Consider the following 15,550-nt stretch of genomic DNA (forward strand, 5'->3'; position numbering starts at 1 on the left):
CTAGAGAAGATGTAAGTATACAGGAAGATGTGTGTAAGTTATATGCAAATACTTGTCATTTTGTGTAAGGAACTTGAGCAGCCACCGATTTGGACATCTGACAAGTCTTGCAGCCACTCTCCTCCAGACACTGCAGGACAGCTGATGGTCCCCAGCTCTGTGCAGAGGCCCAGAGAGACAGGAGGGAGCAAAGTGCCCGCAGAAGATGGTGCTCAATGGGGAGCATTGAGGACAAAGACGTTATTGGGCTGCCGTGTCACACCAAACACAGATGAAATGCCTAGTATGAAAGTCAAAACTGTCAATTCTGAAGAAGGCAATACAGAAGAGTCACTACAGGATAGGGTACAATTTCTGACACACAAAACCACAAAAGAGAAGTGTGATAAATATAACTACAAAAAAAAAAGCAGAAACTTCTTTTCACCAAAAGGCAATACAAAAAGAATACAAAGCAAAGCCACCGAGTGGGAAAAGCTATTTGCATTATGGCTAACTTACCAAGTCAATTCCTGCATATGTACCTAACAGAAACCCATATACACCAGGATACGTGGATCATTCATCACAATTCATTTTTATAACGCTCAAAAAAGGGTAAAACACAACTAACTGCTCCGTAATATTTAGGTTCTAGAACTACTAGGCAAATGCAATGACAACAAAAGGTAGCTTGGTGGTTGGAAGAAAGATGGGGACATCAGCAGGACTCCTGGCAGATACTGATTTATTATGAGGAATCGGCTCACTCACCCAGTTTGGGAGATGAAGAAGCAGTGATGCTGGGCCCTGGTCTGCTGCCTGCAAGGTTGAGGCCCTGGAAAGCCAGTGGTAGAGTCCCATTCCTAGCCAGGAAGCCTGAGAACCAAGGCAGCTGATGGTATAAACCCCAGTCCAAAGGAAGAGGCAGACCCATGTCCCATCTCAGGCTGGCGGGCAGGAAGCAAAGGGGGCCAATTCTTTTTCCTTTACCTTTTTGTTCTCTTTGGCTCCATAGCAGCTTGGATGATATCCACTAACTTTGAGAAGAGCCATCCACTTACTAAGTGCACCGTCGAACATGCTAATCCCATCTGGGGACACCCTCACACATATACCGGATGGAATCTTTAATATGGGCACTTCCTGGCACACTCAGACTCATGCCTGAGATCAACTACCACAGTCAGCAAACCTTTTCTGCAAAGAGCCAGACAGTAGTTATTGCAAGTTTATGGGCCATATGGTTTCTGTCACAACTTCTCAACTTTACCATTACAGCTTAAAAGTAGACATGGGCAGTAGGCGAAAGAATTGGCATAGGTGTGTTCCAATAAAACTTTATATGCAATAAATGGTAGCAGGCTGCACTCAGTCCATTGGCCATATGTGTTGACTCCTATTCTAAGTGATGGTTACATGGTATTTGCTTTGCAATTATCTGCTTTATGCAGGTTTTTTTTAAATATGTATATCACCTTTCACAAGAATAAAGGGAAGGGCCTAGACCCAAAAAGGAAATCTAGCTTGAACGTTAAGTTTTAGATCTGCAGATCAGAAAGCCTGGGTGTGATTTGTGCCTGACCCAACCACATGGTACTGCCCACAGGTATCCTGCCCCCTGTAAAGTAGGCTGGTGGGTAGGAAGTAAAGGGAGCCAATTCCTTTTCCCTCCACCTTGTTGTTCTATTTGGCCCCTCCTATTAATATCTAGCTAATATGTTTGCTTTGGGGGTTAATTGAGATGGTCAGGTTAGGGCTTACTAGAGAGTCTAGCTCAATAAATTTTTTTTTTTCTTTCAGATAACAGGGTCATTAAAGCATAATGAGGCACTCTTATCAAAACTTTAAAGAAGCTCTTATTGCTGCTGGCCAATATTATCTAGTAGGGAGGGAATTTATGCAAGAATAGGAAATATACACAATCTCTTCCATTTACAATGTGGAAAAATAACAAGAAAACATGGAGTGCGGCCTACTATTTCTTGGAAAGCACTTTTTGCTTAGCATATTTTGGGTACTAAACAGAGGACTTAAAACATATTTTAAGTATACCCCAGATATTAATTATAAGAGGGAAAAAACAACGTGAAGCAAAGAATTCATTTCTGATTCCTAGACCAGAAAGACAATATCTCGTGCCTCAGGAAAGTCTTCTTGCAGGCATAAAACCTGGCTTTGCACAGGGGGTAGACTGTTATAGTAGCAGAATCATGGTTCTCCAGAGACTCCCCATCCTCAGTCTCCAAAACCATGCATATGTCGCCTTATCTGGAAAAGAGGATCCTGCAGCTCTAATTAAGCCAGGCAGTTGGAATGAGGATAATATCCTGATTATCTGGATCAACCACAAGGGTAAGGGTTGTTCCATGTCAAAGAGGGATACAGGAAGGTCAGAGTTAGAGGGGATATGAAGATGCTATGGTGTTGACCTTACAGAGTGGAAAGAACCCCCAGGCCAAGAAATGAAAAGCCATGTGAAGCCAGAAAAAGCAAGAAATGAACTTTCTTCGAGTTTACTACAGAAATATAATCCAGACATCACCTTAATTTTAATCTAGTAAATCCATTTCAGACTACAGATTTCCAAAAGTCTAAGACTAAATTTGTGTTGTTTTAGGCTACTATGTTTGTATTACTTTGTTACAGCCATCACTAGAAATTCACAGAACTTTCTAATGGATAGAGGGTCCAAGTGGTCTCTGCGTAACTTCTTAAACTGCCCTCTCTAGAAGGCTTATTCACGACTCCCAGGATACCTGATGCTAGGTTACAGAAACACACAAACCTGGTCCCAACCCCCAAGAGCTTTCAGGACAGGTGTGCTGGGCAATCCTCTTGTGTTTCTGCTCATCCTGTGACCAGAGGGGCTGACTGCCATTGTCCAAAGGATGGCAGTGTGTTCACTGAAGAGCCTTGGATGGTAGAGCTAGTGTCTCCCCTATAGCAGAGGAAAGATGCACTTACGGCTCTGTAGAGACGACTCAGGTTCCTGAAGACGATGGCTCTCCTCCTATCAGGCAACCCACTGTGTGTGGACATCGCGTCTTGCCCTCTTGCAGTGTTTTGTGGGAATTGGGATTGTAAAATCAGCTCGAGAAAATGATGCTACCTTGGCTATTGCTATTGCTGTGAGTCATGAACTACTGTTTGTCTCTGATCGGGGTATTTTGTGTCTTCTATTAGCACCCAGGGAACTCTACAAGGTCAATTTATTTCCTCACAAATACAGTAACCCATCAAACCCTTCACAAGTCCAGACAATACTAAACAAAACAATAAACCTTTATGAACAGCATGGGTCAAAGTTTGCTAAAAGTATTTACAACAAGAAAAGAAAGTATGCATATCAAGTACTTCGCAAATATTTCCACTAAGTTTTCACAGTGCTCTGTAGACAGATGTTAGCTGCCATGTTCATGGCCACCAAGTTGTCAGCTTAGAAAACCCAGTGGACTGTAATCCAGATAAGAATGGCTCACCACACCGTGATTACCTCCCTCATAACATGTCCCTGAGGAAATCCAGGGCCCCCAGAAGACCCCATAGTAGTGATTCTCAGAAGGGATGATTATCTTCCACCCCTGCCATACCTGGAAGAGGCTGAAGACATTTTTGGTTGTCACAGTCTGGGGTAGGACTGTTTCTGGCCCTCAGTGACTGGAGCTCAGGGATACAGCTAAAAATCCCATAATTCACAGGACAGTTGCCTAAAAGAACTATCCAGTCCCAAACACCACTAGTGCTGGGGTTGACAAAATCTGCCTAGGGTGTAAGCAACTCTTGATTCCAGTTTCCTGCCTCTATTCTGCTAAGCCCTTTACCTGTTGATTTATCTTACCTTGATAGGCATCCAAACTGCCGTCCCTCCCTCCCTAAAACAAAGTCACCACCAATAGAAGCCTACTGTGTGCAGAAGAAGCATTGCTTAAGATGTGTAGACCTGAGGTAGAAAGGTACAAAATCACATCACACCGCACGTCAGTCAGGCAGCGTGCTAGGCTGCTCTGCTCCAAACCCCTTTTAGCCACTTTTCTCCTGGCTCAACTCATGCCTTTCACTGGGCTGGCTCCGTCCTCACGTATCCACTCTACTGTGTAGAGCAGCCACTGGATCCTGTCGTTTCCTTCATCTCAACTCAGCTCTAGCCTTTCCTTTCCCTAGACCAGTGACTTTCAAACTTGAGCATGAACCGCCACCCCTCCTGCTCCATCCCGAGGGGGGAAGCGGGGGTCTGTTATCACTCAGCATCCAGGCTTTGAGTTTGTAGGTGTGGTTGAGAATTTGCATTTCTTTCACAGGTTCCCCGGTGACACTAATGTCACTGGGGCTCTGACAACACTTTTAGAACCATTCTAAAACCAAAAAGCCACACTAACCTACCCAGACAAAAACACCATTATTTCTGCAGCAGAATAAGGGACCTACAGAGAAGAAGGTGTTTCCCTTATCTGACCCACCCTTTTCAAGGGGTGGTGTGAATTCAGCGCAGTGTTCCCCATCTCCCATAGTCATACACAGAAGAGCAACTCGGGGCTTAGAGAAGTAACCAGGAGGCCACATGCCAGGGCCCAGGCCTGGGGGTTCTGAAGCCCCAGCCTGCGTGAGTGATGCTAAATGGGAAGGTACAGACCCCGGAGCCATGAACAGGAGCCAGGTTTTCAACTGTGTGAGGCAGCCCTAGTGGATAGAAATCCCAAACCTACCATAGGAGTCAGTTTTCTAAAGCTCGTACACCAGTAACGGGGATACGGACCTTCACTGCCAGGTTTTATGACCTGTGATTCCCTAGGACACATGTGGGAACAATGCCAGGAAAGGGATGAGGCTTGACAGGAACTCTGGGTGGGCCTCAGTGCGCGCACGTGTGTGTGTGTGTGTGTGTGTGTGTGTGTGTGTCGGTGCATAGGAGGAGCCTGGCTGGAAGGTTGATGTCCCTACCAAACCTTTGGGAGTGAGGCATGAATGATCTTCATAATGAAGACTGAACAATGGCCGGCGCCGCGGCTCACTAGGCTAATCCTCTGCCTTGTGGCGCCAGCACACCGGGTTCTAGTCCCGGTCGGGGCGCCGGATTCTGTCCCGGTTGCCCCTCTTCCAGGCCAGCTCTCTGCTGTGGCCAGGGAGGGCAGTGGAGGATGGCCCAAGTGCTTGGGCCCTGCACCCCATGGGAGACCAGGAGAAGCACCTGGCTCCTGCCATCAGATCAGCGCGGTGCGCTGGCCGCAGCGCACCGGCGGTGGTGGCCATTGGAGGGTGAACCAACGGCAAAGGAAGACCTTTCTCTCTGTCTCTCTCACTGTCCACTCTGCCTGTCAGAAAAAAAAAAAAGAAAAAGAAAAAAAAAAGACTGAACAAGTCATGAGATGTCAGGATATTGTATGTCATTTTTTTACGGAAAAAAAAAAAAAACAGCTGACTGATGTTCCTCTCTCTTGTTCCACAAAGGGAAAAAAAAAAAAGGTTAGGTTGGGTCAGGGGAACTGTTTTGTTTGTTGTTGTTGGAAGAGAGGGGGCAGAATTCAACCTATTATGGAAACAGAGATCTGTGGATAAGAAAGGAAAAGGAGTAAATGATGAGCCGAGTAGAGTAACAAATGCGCTGGAATAAATGATTAAAAAGCAAATGAGACAGAGAGAATGGTTCCCTTTAGCAATTGCAGGAATCCAGGTGTTTGCCAGTTCTGGCCAGCTGCCGACACCGCTGTGTGTCCTTATGTCCAGTCGTGCAACTGAGAGGTCAGCCTCCCCGTACGGTGAGTACGATGCTGCAGGCACTCTGCACCTCTGCACAGGGCCTCGTCTGTACAACGGAACACAACAGCACTAGCCAGGCACTTCTGCAAACTCCACTTCCCTGGGTGCTCAGTGGACCCAATTCTCCTTCGGAAAGGCCAGTAAAATCAGAATAACTGTCGTGAGGAATTAGCTAGGGCTTGGAGGACTAAAATCATTGACCGCCGTAGGTGACGGTGCTCCACGGTGAGGCCAAAGGGGACGCAAACAGTGCTGTTCAGCTCTCAGTCTAGCTTCCAACAGCAGAGTGAATAAGCCAGACTGACAGCTTTTTCATATGAATAGGGCCTGCGAGGTCTTGTACGACAGATATACAATATATAGAAATCTCGACTCCAAATTAAGTTTCCCTGGCTCCATGAGTTTCATCTACACTGCAAAAACAGGGAGTTCTGCTGAAAAATATTGTATAAGCTTATTTGTGTGTCATCACAGCATCTTGTATCGGAGTGCCTGGGTCCAAGCCTTGGATTTGATTCCGATTCTAGCTTCCTGCTTACATGTACCCTGGGGGTCAGCAGGTAATGGCTCAAGTATCTGGGTCCTTGCCACCAAACTGGAGACCCAGAATGAGTTCCACTATCCTGGCTTCAGCATGGCCCTGCCCTGGCTTTGCCAGCGTTTGGTGAGTGAATTGGTGGATGGAACATCTCTCTCTCTCTCTCTCTTTTTTTTTTTAATCTCTCTGGCTCCATGCCTTTCAAATAAATGAAAATAAATGAGTTAAAAATTCTTAAAAAAATGTGAAGTTATGCAAAGGACTGGGAACCTGATTAAGAGCCCAGGCTGAGGCCATGGATACACACAGATAGAACCCCCCCCCCCCTTTTTTTTTTGACAGGCAGAGTTAGACAGTGAGAGGGAGAGAGAGAAAGAAAGAAAGGTCTTCCTTTTCCATTGGTTCACCTCCCAAATAGCTGCTGTGGCCGGCGCACTGTGCCGATCCAAAGCCAGGAGCCAGGCGCTTCTCCTGGTCCCCCATGCGGGTGCAGGGCCCAAGGACTTGGGCCATCCTCCACTGCACTCCCAGGCCACAGCAGAGAGCTGGACTGGAAGAGGAACAACCAGGACAGAATCCAGTGCCCCAATTGGGACTAGAACCTGGGGTGCCGGCGCCGCAGGTGGAGGATTAGCCAAGTGAGCCGCGGTGCCTGCCAAAACCACCCTTTGCAGGTCCCTGAGAACCACGTGTGAAAGAGTGCTAAAAAGCCAGCTGAGAACAACCTACATTTGTCATGGCTTCCTTGTTGTTTTCCTAATTTCTTTTTTGTAAAAAAATTACTATATCGGTGCACAATCATTGCAAGAACAAATCTAACCTTGATGTCGACAAAGAAAGGGCAGCTTTGCCTCCTGGGCTTTTCCTCATCTGTCTTCCCAGAACCAGATCACTGTGCTTCGCAGGTTGTGTATATCCCTCTAAACACTCCCTCGTAGAGGGTGTGTTTGACAGTTTACTATTACAAGTCATTTACATGTGAGTTATCATGACGATGATGTACCATTAGAGATATACGTGCATCTTCAGCCATGGTTCCTGGCTCAAGGCAATCATAGGAACTCAGACACATCACAAGAATCCCCTCATTCCAGAGAGGTCCTGCCTGACATCTATGAGCAAGGAGTGCTGAAGATTCTGACCAGAGAGGCCTTGCTGGGGTGCCCCAGCCAACCTGTTAGCAACCATTCCTACCCAATGACGTCCCCATAAAAACCCCAAGGATGGGTTTTGGCAGCTTCTAGACTACTGTACAGATGGAACTTCCCAAAGATTGGTGCTCTGGGAGCAGCGAGGAAGCTCCACTCTCCTTCCCACTTGCCCCGCCCTGTGAATGTCTTCAGCTGGCTCCTCTGTGCCATGCTTCAGAATGAACCAGTGGCCACGTCTCCCCGATTTCTGGGAGGCACACAAGCAAATGAATGGGATCTGAGGAGACAACTGTGGGTGCCCGTTTCACAGAGGGTCTACCTGAAATGCAGGGGCTTGAGATTGGCATCTGAAGTGTGTGTGTGAGGGCAGTCGTGGGGAATGACCCTTCAGTGAGTGGAATTTCAGGCCATCCTGTGGAGGCGTTGCAGCTGACCTGGGTTACAGGACACCCAGAGGGTGTCTGGTGCAGACCTGGTGCTGTCAGAGAACGCCCTCGTCTTCTGAGGCCACAGGTATCTCCTGTGTTGCATGTGTAGGAGAAACTGAGCCGACTTTGAGCTGACTTCCCTTCTGTGGCCTTGGGATCATCCAGCTGGGCCACTTTATTTTGTACACGGTAGAATCATGCTACACTTTCTTGTGTGCTTTTCCCGTGCTCATTTGCGAAAGTTCAGAAAACACCCAGAGTGGAAAGCAGCAGTGGAAACCTGCCGCTCATCCCGGGCCCCAGACACGATCAGCATGAGGAGCGGGTACGTTTTCTCGTCATCTCTTCTCCATTTATCCACAACTTTTTTTTTTTTTACTCAAGTTTGATCCCACTGAGTGCTTTCCTTTTATTGTTTTTTGTTTGTTTGTTTGTTTTACCTATAATGTAACTACACTATGTTCAAGATAAAAATAAAATTTAGAAGCAGGAGCTACAAATGAGCCCCCCCCAAAAAAAAGTTACCTAAAAACCCATCCTTCCTAACGTGAAAATCATGGTTTATATTTGTATGTATCTCACAAAGACATTTTTAAAATGCTGTACTTCAACTTCTTCCAAAGAGAAATCCCACTGACACACCTTGATAGACCAGTGAAAACCTCAAGCCCACGGGCCTGTTACAGGAGATGATTACACAGGGCTGTTTCCTGGAGTCACAGGAAGGAAAAGGGTTGTTTCCTAGGACTGGAAATTCTCCACACAGAAGCAGCATGTTGGAAAGTTCCTGTATTCCTCCCGTCTCTGCACCACCCACCCCCTGGCGTTTCTGGGGACGTGACGTTTGCTCCTTCTCCTCCTCTTTTGGATGGTTTTTAGGTATATTCTGTTTGTTTTTTAGTCAGATCAAACCAAAACGTACTAATCACACCATGAGGGCAGAAGAGAAGTTTCTTACTGGAGAGCAAAATACCGCACAGACATTTAAGAAGTCGATCCCTATCTGAGCCTCTCGACACAGAGAGCCACACTCTGGAAATTTCCCCACCAATTACACAGACACAGGTGCACGTGCGTACACACACACTTGATTGCTACAATCTTGGAGCTATACTAAACAATTACTACTTTTAAAAAACATGTCTCTGGCTATGCACTTTACTATTTAAACAGTTTTAGAAAGCAGTGAAAGTATAGGGAAAATGAAAATGAGCCACATTCCCAGCTCCTATTGTTAGTTGACATGCTGGCATCCTTTGGACTGAAACTGTCTGCATGTATATATGTGTACTCTTAGGAATCACAATCTATATAAGATCTCAGTGGTTCCGTAGGTTTTGAGACAGGAACTACTGCAGTGCCATCTACACGTTTTGATCTATTGTTAATTATTTATGAGGTTATTTTTAATATTCTGCTTGTTGTCAAAACTCTGAACTTCCAGTAAGAGTTTTAAAGATCTCAATAGACTCTTCTCTCATGGCAGATGCAGGCTTTGATTTTTTAATTTTTATTTTTCTTAGTTTTATTGTGTTAGTTTTTGTTTTGCTTTGCCTTTTGGTAATACCAACTCATTAAAATGTGTTTGCCTTTACAGAGGTTGTATTAAACTTCTACTTCTAAAATGGGCTCTTCTACCCCACCTTGCAAAATTGCAGAATACAAGGGTGTTTCAAAAATATATGGAAAAAATGGAATTATCAGATTTGTTTTACTGAAAAAAAAATTCTGAAATCTAGGATTTTTTCCCCATCATATGCATTTTTTGTAACATTTATTTTATTTATTTGAAAGGCAGGTTTACAGAGAGGAGGTTTACAGGGAGAGAGAGAGAGAGGGAGAGAAGGAGGGGGGGAGGGGGAGGGGGGAGAGAGGGGGAGAGGGAGAGGGAGAGGGAGAGACAAAGAGAAAGGAAGGTCTTCCATCAGCTGGTTCACTCCCCAGAATGACTGCAATGGGTGGAGCTGTGCTGATCTAAAGCCAGGAGTTCCTCCAGGTCTTCCATGTGGGTGCAGGGGCCCAAGGACTTGGGCCATCTTCTACTGCTTTCCCAGGCCATAGCAGAGAGCTGGATTGGAGTACAGCAGCTGGGACTCAAACCGGCACCCATATGGGATGCCTGCACTGAAGGCAGTGGCTGCTTTACCCACTATGCCATATGCATACTTCATATGCATTTTTTATGAACTTTTTCAAGACTTCTCATTATGAGTACTTATGCCTGACTTGTGTCTGGTCTCCTTGTCTCTCAATTACCTGTTAAATTTCTCAACAGATTTTACTGAACATCTAAGAAGTGAAGGTTTTCTCAAGGTGTTGGGGTGTAGTAATATCTCTGTTAGCCTGGTACCTCCTGTTTTGAAAGGTTGCATTGCCGATTCAATTGCAAGCTTCTTAGAAGCAAGATATATGTTGTTCCATGTAGGTCTCCATCAGCTCCCAGCAAAATGCCTCTGTCAGAGCAGCAGCTTAATACTGCAGCCATTTGCCAAATGAAGGAATGAAAAGCAAATTGCTCTGGACAATAAATCTGTTCGCCATAATTTTTGCAGATTTATATCTTTGAACGAGGGTAAAGCTAGTTCTAGCAAACATACCAATAACTCTAGGAGGAATACCCTAAGAAACACCTGTCAGCCATTAATAGGCAGTAGGCACAAATTTTCCAACCCAATGACTTCCAAATTTGAACTTGGGGAGACAAAGGAGGGACTCCTGCTTCGGATCACAAAGGGCTAGCTGAGACAGAAATGGGAGTTGTTTGGGGCATCCAAGAATCAGGAGATGGTGCCTACAAAGGCCAAGGAAATTGGAGGAAAATACAGAAGACAATGTTTGCTTGTTTCACAATGTTATTCTACTCAAATGTCTTACAGAGAAAGGGAACAGATCCAGAGAATGTTATATATGAATGTCTTCAAGAAGTTCATGGACAATGCTTATTATGAAAAAAATCATGCATGGATTTCAAGTGTTTTTGATATCCCGATGAACCTACCTTTTCATTTCATTTTCCATGAACTCTTTGAAGTACCCTTGTTTGTTTGCAAAGTGCCTCCAAGAGTCCAGACAGAAGTGGCAAATTGCGTGTCCAGCCCAATTTAGGAGCCGATACACGAAGACAAAAGCCAGTTTTCCCCTAGCATCCTACTGCTGACAAAGATCCTGCTCTATAACACTGTACACTAACACTGATTTATTTTCAGACCTCCAGAAAGTAACCTAGGGGCCATCTTTTAGACTGTATTTAGCGGCTTGAAGTGTTAGTTTTGTGAGAGGTAGAATGTCAGCAAACTGAGAAACTCGAGCCAGGGGGTAAAAGCCCCAGCGTGGAGGTGAACTACAATGCGGGTGTCCTTACAAACAAGCCCTGTAATTTCTCCCCCCATAGAGATTCACGTTTGTTAATCATTCATGTAAGCCTTAATGGAAAACAGATGCACAATCAATTTGCAAGTACAGGCATTCATTTAAAAATCTATAAAGGTGCTTTTACTAGAGTGTAAAAACCCATAGTTCACAATTACAGACCTTAAATCCTTTTTTTTTTTTTTTTACTTTTTAAAAAAAATTTGGAGCTGAATTCACTTGAGGACTAAGCATAAAAAGAACAGGATAGAAAAATTTTAGGCAGTGTTTAGTCAATTTCCATAGGATTTAGTGTCATGCCAACTTGAAATGAGGATGTCTTAGGTTTTATGTTCTTTTGGGGAGCTTTTGACTGTCTTTGGCTGCTGTGTAGTTTTTTATCCCAAGTGGCCTTATCTCAGTGTCTGAAGCAAGAAAGCAAATAATAGAAGAAAAGGAACATCTACAAGTTTCTGGAAGCCCACATGCATGTGTGTTTATTCACACAAGCACATACGAACACAAGAGTATTTCAGGGCTAACACTATGTTGCAGTAGGTTACCCCTCAGCCTGTGGCGCCGGCATCCCATATAGGCGTCTGTTCTTGTCCCTGCTGCTCCTCTTCCAATCCAGCTCCTCACTAGTGGTCTGGGAGAGCAGTGAAAAAAAGCCCCAGTACTTCAGCCCCTGCACCCACATGGGAGACTCAGATGAATCTCCTGGCTCCTGACTTCAGATCAACCCAGATCCGGCCTTTGCAACAATTTGAGGACTGAACCAGTAGGTGGAAGACCTCTCTCTCTGTCTCTCCCTCCCTCTGTCTGTACCTCTGCCTCTCAAATAAATAAATAAATCTTTAAACTTTTTTGTGTGGGAAATGGAATTAAAAGGTGCATTTATTTTGGTGGAAAAGATTTTGAAATCTACTCAGTTTTTCTGTAATATATGCTTTCTATGCATTCATTGAAGACCCCTCATCCTAGCATGATTTACTTTTTAAATATACTTTAATATAGCTCAAGTAGGGTATTTATTTAGAGGACCAGACTAACTTTCTAAAATTGGAATCTAATGACTTCATTTCCCTACTTAAAAATATCTTTAACAGGTCCTTGGTGGAGTCAGATTAAAGTTTCAATTCTTAGCTTGCTACTCTTTTGCCTTCTCTACTAGGAAATGCCCACCTTGCCACCCTGAACCCTGGCCGCCTTCCTTTCCCCGGCACAAAGGGCACCTCCTCCAGGAAGTCTACCCTGGATCTCCGTGTTGTGCCTTGCATGCTTCTCAGTCTGCACATCTCTGCATAGCCCTGTCTTCTCATTCACGTGTCCGTGTTCTTCACTAAACTCCCTGCTCTCCAAGGGCCTGGGCACTGCCTGCATCACCTCTGCAGCTGCAGGATGTAGCCCGCACAGCACAAATTCAAAGTAATTACTGGTCCTAAGGAACAGGATCGCATTCATTAAAATGCCTGTTGTATGCAGGTGGTTTTTTTTTTTTATTTTTATTTTTTTGACAGGCAGAGTGGATAGTGAGAGAGAGACAGAGACAGAGAGAAAGGTCTTCCTTTTGCTGTTGGTTCACCCTCCAATGACCGCTGCAGCCGGCACATCGCGCTGATCCGATAGCAGGAGCCAGGTACTTCTCCTGGTCTCCCATGGGGTGCAGGGCCCAAGCACCTGGGCCATCCTCCACTGCACTCCCGGGCCACAGCAGAGAGCTGGCCTGGAAGAGGGGCAACTGGGACAGAATCCGGCGCCCCGACCAGGACTAGAACCCCGTGTGCCGGTGCCGCAAGGCGGAGGATTAGCCTAGTGAGCCGCGGCGCCGGCCGTATGCAGGTGGTTAAAAACTACTCCAAGTGAAATGGAAGCAGAGAAGACACTCATGACACACGCCCATGCTAGGGGAAAGGAGGACTGGCGGCATAATAGGAGCACACTGACAGGCTCCATTTTTTGTTGTAGTTGCTGTTTCTTCTCTTTAAACGCTAATTAATTTCTTTATTTAAAAGGCAGATAGACAGGCAGACAAAGGGAAATCTCCCATCTACTAGTTCATTCCCCAGTTGCCTGTAATGGCTGGGGTTGGGCCAGTCTGAAGCCAGGGCTACATTCTGATTTTCCTGTATAAGTAATAGGGACACAATAACTCGAACCATCATAGCTATCTTTGGGTATGCAGGAATAGGAAGGTGGAACTTGGAGCGGATATGGGATGCAGGCTCCCCAGTCCTGTCCACCAGGCTACATGCTCACCCATTTCTTTTGAATCGTGCCTTTCCATCTGCTCTTCTGCTTCCTGCCCCACTTTCCATCTTCGTACACCTGCACTCCCAATGCCCATCCTAGGAATATGGTCAAGTGCTCCTGAGATTCAGTCTTGGCTGGAATTTGAGAGGGATTTCGAGGTTGACTGAGTCATATGGAGAGCTGGCTCCTCTAAGAGCCAAGCAATAAATGTAGCTATGTGACAAACACTGAAATTCAGATACTAAAATAAATGAGCTTACTGACCAAGAAAAATACGGATGACTTCTGTATTTCACTCACTGATTGCTAATTTGGGACCTCTGGTTTAGATTCTTGATGTATCTCCATCAGCTGTCCCTGGAACCAGTGGCCAGGAATTCTAAAATCACAAATGCCAAGTACATTAAGGCCGAATGTATTGCAAGAAAAGAGTGGGTGCATGGCATAAACACAGTTGGAAGGATTTGCCTTCTACATACAAAATAACCTCAGCTTAAACCTGGTTAGTGCACACACACCTCTCAAAGACCAAGGTCTTTTGGCCTTCAGGTTTGTAGGTCCAACCGTGTTAGGTATGTATGTATGTATGTATTGTTTCTGTGTTTATTTACAGGGCACAATATGTAAGCCAAGTACAGGTACAGGCTAGATACTGGGATTAAGAAATGAGTAGGCCGGCACCGCGGCTCACTAGGCTAATCCTCCACCTAGCGGCGCCAGCACACCGGCTTCTAGTCCCGGTCAGGGTGCCGGATTCTTTCACGGTTGCCCCTCTTCCAGGCCAGCTCTCTGCTGTGGCCCGGGAAGGCAGTGGAGGATGGCCCAAGTCCTTGGGCCCTGCACCCTATGGGAGACCAGGAGAAGCACCTGGCTCCTGCCTTCAGATCAACACAGTGCGCTGGCCGCAGGGCGCCAGCTATGGCGGCCATTGGAGGGTGAACCAACGGCAAAAAGGAAGACCTTTCTCTCTGTCTCTCTCACTATCCACTCTGCCTGTCAAAAAAAAAAAAAAAAAAAAAAAAAAAAAAAGAAATGAGTAGACGTGACGTGATAACTGTCCTCAAATACTCAATGTAGTAGTAAAGGAAGCCAGTTGCCTGCAATAACAGGTGTACTGGAGGGGCAGGCACTCGCCTAGCAGCTGAGACTCCATTTGTGGAGCCCAAATCCCACACTGGAGTGCCTGGGTTCAAGTCTCAACTCTGCTGTGGATTCCAGCCTCATGCTAGTGCGGTTTCTGTGAGGCAGGGGTAATGGCTCAAGTACTCAAGTCCCTTTGAAACATGTGGGACATCTGAATTGAGTTCCTGGCACCTGAAATTGGCCTTGGCCTAGCCCTGGCTCTTGTGGGCACATAAGGAGTCCATCAATCAATGAGAGATTTCATACTCCGTCTGTGTCTCTCTTTGTGTCTCAAATAATTCAATTTTGAAAGTGTGTTTACAGGGTACAAAGATGGCGCTGGCTATCTGGGGAAGCCAGGATGAGCCTTTAGAGGGATAGCTTTTGAGCTGCATTTGTACAGGATAACCAACTGTGACTATTAATTTGCATTTTCCACTTATTTCACCACATCCCATCCCATCTTTCTTACAAAAAGACACCTGGGGCCGGCGCCACAGCTCACTTGGCTAATCCTCCGCCTGCAGCACCGGCACCCCAGGTTCTAGTCCCAGTTGGGGCACGGATTCTGTCCCAGTTGCCCCTCTTCCAGGCCAGCTCTCTGCTGTGGCCCGGGAGTGCAGTGGAGGATGGCCCAAGTGCTTGGGCCCTGCACCCTATGGGAGACCAGGAGAAGCACCTGGCTCCTGCCTTCAGATCAGCACGGTGAGCTGGCTGCAGCGCACCGGCCGTGGCGGCCATTAGAGAGGGTGAACCAACGGCAAAAGGAAGACCTTTCTCTCTGTCTCTCACTGTCCACTCTGCCTGTCAAAAAAAAAAAAAAAAAAAAAGGAAAAAAAATCACTTGTGGGAAATTAAGATACTGATGACAGCCATGACAGACAGAATGTTAGAAACTATCTACACTGTTCTGGGCACCATGTACACTTCCTGGATTCTTGGATCACTCTAGCAAGAGGCAAGTATGATGACTG

This window comes from Oryctolagus cuniculus, chromosome 1 (assembly GCF_051225735.1).
Source record: "Oryctolagus cuniculus isolate XC-2025 breed Fujian yellow rabbit chromosome 1, ASM5122573v1, whole genome shotgun sequence".
Taxonomy (NCBI): Eukaryota; Metazoa; Chordata; class Mammalia; order Lagomorpha; family Leporidae; genus Oryctolagus; species Oryctolagus cuniculus.